Here is an 8,052-nt window from a genome sequence, read left to right as displayed (position 1 = left end):
TTATCAGTTGTATTTTTTGTTAGCATGACTGAAATATTAGAGCAGAGTAGAAGTAGATTTCTAAAAAAAGTTCAATCTAAACAAAAGGGAATGTGAAATATAATAGCATTAGAACTACTGTGAATGTATTAGAAATTATGTGCACAAAATCATGTTGGGGAAAATGTGTTTTTCTGAGGACTGGATTTGATCACTCTTACAGGCAAATTTTATAGGAATTTCTAAGACTATCTTGCATCTAACAAGTAAAAGCAATATTGATTCAGTTTTGGAACCTCATCACTTCATGATTGTAATAATTTAACTCTTTTATTTGAAAAATTTCTATATGCTAAAGCATCTTCCTTAGTCTATAAACCAAATACAGTTTGATTCAACAATATACAGTTTGTGTAATTACCAGCAGATGTCAGGCATTCACTTTGCAAAACAAGTCATCTTGAAAAGTGTTCATTTTCAGAGCAGGATATAAGAAGCTTTGATTTTTAAATTTAGGTATATAATACTGCTGTGTAGCTTGTTACCTGTTAGACTTGAGAAATGATAACTTAATTAAAGTCTTTTCATTGTATTTAGTGTTAAGTACTGGTGGTCTTAATCTTAATGTGACTTTCTTTAAAAAATTGACATATTTTTGAATGTCATATATAATATGGTAAAAAATTACTCTAAAGGTGTGCATGTGTACATAAATTACATCCTTGCATTTGTCTTCTCTAGATATTACATGTCTGGTGCCATTTAAGATAGTACTGTTTAGTTTATCCCTAGGATTTGACCAGTCATCTGTTGCAGATGAAAGAATCCTTACAGTTTAAGCCCATGGTGGAGTTGGGACTCTGGGCTATTATTCTTGGCTCCTTTACAGATCTTTCATGGACCAAAGAAGCAGTTGCAAATGACAAAACTATAGTACACGGTTTTAAAATAGATAAGAGCAATGGTTGGTTGTCTCACACGGACTTTGAAACCTAATTCATTGCAAATATAAGCTAATTTTTCAAATTTGAATTGTTTGGATAGGGGTTGCTGTAGAAAATTACAAGACTGGACAACATCATCCCCTTTCTGATGCTCTACTACTGTTGCAAATGTATTTAAGGCAATTTTCTGTGCACTTATTAATCGCCTGTTTATTGTTTCCTGTAGGAAGAATATTTAGGAAGAATATTTTTCCTAAATATTTGGGCAGTGGAGCACAAATAGCCATCCTTTGAAGTGGGGTGTTATTTCTATACAGATAACCGCATTGACCCCATTCTTTAAGGTAAACGTCTGTGTTCTGAGCATCTGCTAAGTGGGAACAGCTGCTTTCTGAAGAGACAAGATACAAGTCAGTTGCTAGTGCTGCAGCAACATGAGCCTCAAAGCAGTCTTGGTTAAAAACAACAGAAAGGATTGAGCATTGAATGAGAACTGCTGCCTTGGCAGTTCGCACTGCATTAGAGATAAACCACTATATTTATCCTCTCCCTACCTGTCTTTGGCCTCTACAAATAAAAATAACTGGTATAAGAAAAGATTACATTCCATATATATGTGAAAGAAAGAGAGAGGACTACATCTGTTGGGCTTTTTTTCTACCCGTTTCAGAATGCTGTAGGTTTTTTTCGCTCATGCAGGAGCACTAGGAAAGACTTTTTGAAATGGAAAGACAAAAACTAGATCTGCTGCTAATAGACATCAATAGCATTTATAAAGCACCTTGAAAGTGCCACATGTTCAAAGTGTCTGAGTAAGACATGACAGAAGATGACTTTGTGTAATGGTTAGAGGCTTGGAAGAAAATCTTCCTCCACCTCTTACACCCTCGCTCAAGAGCTGATGTCTATGTTGCATCAAGAAAGTGGTGGAGAAGTGAAGACCTTACTGATAAAACCAATTTTTTTCTCTGAGTGTAACTACTCTTTTTGTCATAGAGAATCAATTAGTATCTGCTTAACAATGCACTTAGCAGTCTGTGGCGCTCAATACTGCTTTCTAGTAAGGCTAGCATGGTTAGGTTTCCATTTCTTTCATTTGAACCTCATTCGTTCATCTCTGAACTGTAAGAAGTCCTACCAAATGGCCAACTTCAGCGGCTGAGTCCAAAGCCTACAAATTGCTCAGACAGGGCATTCCACCCTGCCAGCATGTGCACAAAGTGGCTTCTGGCAAGTAGTGGTATTGCAAAGTTTGCTTAGAACAAGTAATCTGTTAAGAGACAGGTAACAATAGCCCTGTCAACCAATTAATTTGTGTAAATTATGATGAGCCCTTTGGAAATGTCCTTTGTTTGTGGGACTTTTACCTATAAACCTGTCATAAGAGTGGCCAGAGGCAGTGCAGTGGAATCTCTCCAGGGCTGGGAGGGCTGGAGTGCACACCACAGGGCTTGTAAAGTTGAAGGGAGGGATCACGCCAGGGTTGGGGTTTGACTGTGTCTCCCTAGAGCTTTTATTGCTTTAGCAAGATACTGCTGGAGCAGCTTCTGCTGCTCAGCCCTGTTGCAGGGAATTTGCAGTGTATCAGCGAGGTGAGCCTGTGGCACTGTCTCACCTGACCTGCTGGGACTAACTTCCGCACAAAAGAAGGCTGCAACCCAGCATTAGGTCTATGCTGCTGATCCTTGGTGTCTGTCCGTTCATTTTTGGTTAAAGTCCGGCTTTTCCACTTGGGCTGTCAGGTCTTATTTTTGTAAAGAGCCTGGTATTGATTAAGGCAATGGCAGGTAAGACATGCAGCAGGAGAATTTTCAATTTTAAATGTAAAACAAGTAAAAATGCATATCGCTGTTCAGAGCACTAACAGCAAGATCTGCAACCATGCAAATAGTCCTGCGTGATCTCTTCCCAAAGGAGAAAGTACTAACTTCCAATTCCTAGTGATATTAAGGTCTTTTTCATTAGCAGTATTGAAAGGTACCAACCAGACTTATGAAGAGCTAATCATGGAAATGCAAACACACAGTAAGAAATATCCTAAAATCAATATAATAATAAAATTTCTCTTCTTATTAAACTGCATTAATAGCTTAAGTAATCTTCTACTAATACTAAACCAATACATTGAACTAGATTTCCTTAGAAAAAAGTGATTGGGAATAGTTTACCAGCAGAAAACACCCTTGAAGTATGTCACTAGATGGCAATGTTACATATAGCATCAGAGGCCTTTATGCTAACTGTACAAGCAAGATTTTAACATCAAGAAAAAGGAGATTTTTTGAGACAGTTTTCATGGATAAAAGCACAGCAAATGAGAAAAGAGATAATCTAGTCACAAATCTGTTCCCGAAAAACCTTATGTTTATAATAATGAAAGGAGAGAAGTGCTGGCAATTATTGCGGTCAGTTGTTTTTGAGGACCATCAGTAGTTAGACTGGAATAGCAATTGCACTAAGTATCTCTCTAGTCAGAGTTTCTGCTACAGTGCTCCTTCATGGAAGGGCAACTTGAAAGTTCTCAGCAGCTACTGTCCTTGGTAGCTGAGTAACACTATGTCTAGACTACAACCTGTTAAATCTTGTACCTATTTAGTAGAACTAGCCCATTGCTCTTATTTCCATGGGGGATTTTTCCTGTTTGTTTGATGGGGCTTTGTTTGGTTTTCAAACTTCAGACCTGATATTAAGAGGGACCTAATAACTGGAGAAACTTACTGCAGAAAAACAGCAGTCTGACAGAGCCTGATGTGACAGTACTGCATTCATATCATGCTCAGATTCCACAGGTATCCAAGGGAGTTCCACAGGCATAATGCATGAAGGGTCCGTGACACAAAAATTGCATGTGATGAATTATAGAGGGGGAACTAAGCTTTTCAGTCTCCTTCGTTTATCCCAATATGCCTGGCTATAGCACAACAGATGGGGTTGAGTGTACGTACAGACTAGTGTCCCTTTATCTTAAAGGGAGGTAAGATTTCATGGTATGTAAAGAGATTTTTTTTTCCCCACTTTGTGCTGAAATACAGAGATGCTATAGGGAAATGAAGCCTTAATGATGCATTGACTTTACAAAAATGACGTATTATTTTAAGATCAATATCATATTCTCTTTCCTTTTTACTCTAATGGATCATAAAGCAAGGTTGCACAAGATAGGTGCATTTTATTTGCTGTTAAAAAGTCACATGGCTACAAATGTTAAATAAGTTCCTATTAAACAAGGAAACAAAGTTAGCAACTAGAATGAACTGTTAACTTGTTGTTGACTTGGCATTTGAAAATCTATCACAATAATTTTCTCAGTCTTTCTTACCAATGGTTATTTTCCATTACTGCTGTTCATTCATGAGAACAAGGGAAGTGATGCAGGATGAGTTGGTGAGAAAATTTAAAGGAAACAATACTAATGACTCACAACTGAAGTCTGTGCTTTACAATTCCCACCTTTCAAAGAAGGTCTGCTAAAGAAAACTCAAAGTAATGTTCTAGCCAAATCAAAATTATATTGAAGAAATACTATGGCATGCAAAGTATTGTTTTCAGAGGACAGCCCAATCTGCTTGTACATTTGTTTTGAACTTTTTTTGGATTAATGGCATGCTAAAAATTGCTTTTGCAATCCATTGTATTCAGAGACTATGCTTTGAAGACTTCCAAGAGCTAAATTCTGCAAAGAGCTGACTGCTTTCTCTAGCATTGTGTTTCTCCACTCCTTGGAGCTGTGTTTTGAAGTGTTAGCGGAATAAGCTTAATAGGTCAAAGATTTAGGTCTTTAAAATGTTAAATTCGATATAGCAATGTTGTGGAAATTAGCACTACAACAGGAACACAGTGACCAGAGGAAGAATATGCATTGTAATGTGATAAGCCACAAACTGAGACAGAATTTTAAATTTTAGTTTTTAAGCACTTTATACATTTGTGATGAGGGAGTGATGTTTTCAAACACAACTCCCTTTCCCTCTAAGTTCTGTGAGTGTCTTTTTCCTAGCTAGTGTGTACAACCCCACTGGAATTTCCCAAATGCTTCTCTTTGTGACTATGCTTGGGATCAAATTAAGCCATGTACCTGATTTTACCATGTGAGAATCCTACTCCTATGAATAATGGTTCTTTTGTGTTGGAAAATGGAACAGAATAGTATCTTGGGTTAATTGAGTTCAGTGTAGTAAGATTTTTATCTGCTCCTGGTATGTGCCTCTGCATATGGCTTCTGTTATATGCCTGCTTAGAAGACTTATTTTCTTATAAATGCTTGTAGCTGTCATGTTAAAGGAGTCTTGTTTATCTGTGAGTTGGAGTTAAGATTACAGAAGTTGTATTTTTAGTGGTGATTTGATGTGTGTATGGCACTGAGAACAAAAATAGGCTAAAGTTGTCCATTAATCCACTAAACAAAAAACATGCTGTGTGTTATACCGTCATTTTCAGGTTAATTTATCTGTGTTCCTTAACTATGTCTGGCAAATTCTTTAAGCCAGCATCTGGAAGAGTTGCTCCTAAATGTATATGTGTTACAACTTTATATTTTTTTTTGCAGAAAACATACTAAGCCTTTTATTCTTTTTTTTTTTTACTATCTCTATATTAATGTTACCAAGTATCAGATATTTCATGGGTTTGTACTGAAAATCTTTTCAGCATCCTAGAATATGTTATAGAATGAGCAATTTAATAAAAATACAATCTCAGACCATGCACAGATGTAGTGAAATGTGAAAGGCAATGTATGGAAGTTCACAGAGCAGTATTGCCTACATATATAGACAAACCATGACATTTATTAGGTATGCGGTGCCTCACTAAAATGAGACAATGTTTGAGAGGCTGTCTATCTGGTTGACTGCTGTGAACATTTAATTTCTGCATATCATTATGCTTGGGAGGGTGGGTGGATGTTGCTTTAATCATTCTCATATGTCTGTCTCTATAATTTCTTTGCCCTGCCCCTGACAGTTATTCCTGTGTGCCAGGCTCTCTAATTAAATGCCCAAACTCAATTCAACGGACCAGTGGAATTCTGCAAAGGTGGTACAACAGCCCCTGAAGAGGGACATCAGTATCTTCTCATCTTCCTTTGGTGTAACTGTGGACCACATTTAGATTCTTGTAAATTTTTTCCATTGCAGAACCAAGTTAATTTTAAACAAACAAACAAACAAACAAATTATTCAAAGTTTCATTGCTTTGAACCATCAGCTCAGTCTTTAAAAAGTTGTTTTGTATAAATCAACTGTACACAGACTTTCAAAATATACTATAAATGATCAAGGTGCTATGTCATTCTTAAATTTCTAAACAATTTTCTAGTAGACAAATGAAGTAGCAAAGACAATACGCTTCTTGGAAACATGAAAATCTTTTGAAAGTTTTAATAAAATCTTTTGAAAAGTAAAATTCTTAAAATGCATCTACTGTAAACTAAGTCAGATTCTAATGCTTTAAAACATTGAATTGTTGAATACAGAAATGATACTTTCCTGCTTCTATAAGTTACAAGTTTTCACTTCAAGTTTTTGTTATAACAGAAGCATGGAATGTGTAAGGAGAGGACAACTGTGATTTTTCTTAATTTTGCATTACACAAATGAAGTAAGAAATAAACTAACTTTCTGCCTTCCCATGAAATAGAAGATTGAACTCCCTGTTCTTAAGTGCAGTGCCTTCAACTGTCTTCAACTGTCTTCAACTGTCACGCAGCTTTTATTTTTAAAGACAACATACCTTCAGTCCCATTTCTATACGCCACACAATATTGTGTGACCATCCTTATCAAGCAGCCTCTTGGAGATCCGTCAAGATTTTTTGATCGGTCACATTTTACTGATAATTAACTTAAGTAATCAGACTACTTTTCCTTCAGCTTGGTCACAATTTGCTGCTGAGAGCTGTACTTTCTCAAATGTATCATTTTTATGTTACTTTCTTTTTTGCTGTTCTTCTTTAACAACCTGGAACACAAAGGTTTCTGGTTTATCTCTACAAAAGTAGTACTAAGGTTTCAGTTCCTACATAATAGTCCAGAGTGTGAACCCAGCCCCCTGTTACAGCAGCTCAGTTAGAGGCTCTTCTGTGCTCCTCATGGCGCTTCTCTTTTCAAAAAGATTAATCACCAGTCAATGTGAAGCCGGTGCTGAGCTTCTGGTTCATGTGGATATAATTAAGTAGCATGAAAACAGGTCTATCAGGCAATAGACTCCTGCCATAGTTTAAACTATTTGGGTTAGAATTTCATTATAGAGCTAGATTTCAGACTCCTAATGGAGTTATTTCCTGCAGTAGGTGGTAGAGCTTAGTGAGAAGGTTCTTGCATTGCAAATGAGATGCTTAATGCTGTCATTACCTGAAATCGACCTCTGCAGGGACAATTTTTGAGTCTTCCATCTACTAATTAATTCCTTTGTGCTGATGTGCTTGTCCTGCTTGCTTGCTCTGGATGGAGCTCAAGGATCTTTATGCTGTAATATATATCTATTGTATAATATATATATTATTCTATGCCCTTGCGAGGTTTTTCTGCAAATCAGAGCTAAGTGTGCTAGCTGGAAGCAATAAAAGACTAATCTGTAATCTGAACCAAAAAGTAGTGCAGTACAAGATCATAAAAAGGAATATATAAACATGGAAACTGGTATTCTCTTTCTGAAACTACTGAATTCTCTGTGTGACTTCAGACCAGCTATTTATTTACTATCTTTATTTATTCATCGGTGAAAGGAGGATGATATTTACCTTACTGGAATTTTTAATGGTCCATTAGTTTATTTTTAAAGAGCTTAATGACAGCTGAAGGAGACCAGCATGCGCGCACACACAGGTTTCCAGTGGCCAGGACCTAGCATCTCAGTTATGTTGATCCCTGCCTAAACAGCTGTTTCCACTTCAGCAGGGAAGCTACGCCTGGCTTCAAGATGCTGTATCTTTATTTTCCTCATGGCTGCCTCAGATATCTGTATTTATATGCATTATTTCTCCTGGAACCTGTCCCATGCTGATCACTATAGGAAGGCAGTCCTGTGTCCAAATGACTTTTTAAGCTGTTAAACTGTAGTTTTCAGGAAACTTATGGTTCACATTTTGTAGGAAAAACATGGAAGTTTGGTCTGCTTGCAGGAAAGGGACA

The sequence above is a fragment of the Cuculus canorus genome, chromosome 4 (genome assembly GCF_017976375.1).
Source record: "Cuculus canorus isolate bCucCan1 chromosome 4, bCucCan1.pri, whole genome shotgun sequence".
Lineage (NCBI taxonomy): Eukaryota > Metazoa > Chordata > Aves > Cuculiformes > Cuculidae > Cuculus > Cuculus canorus.
Note: the sequence above shows the minus strand (reverse complement) of the source record.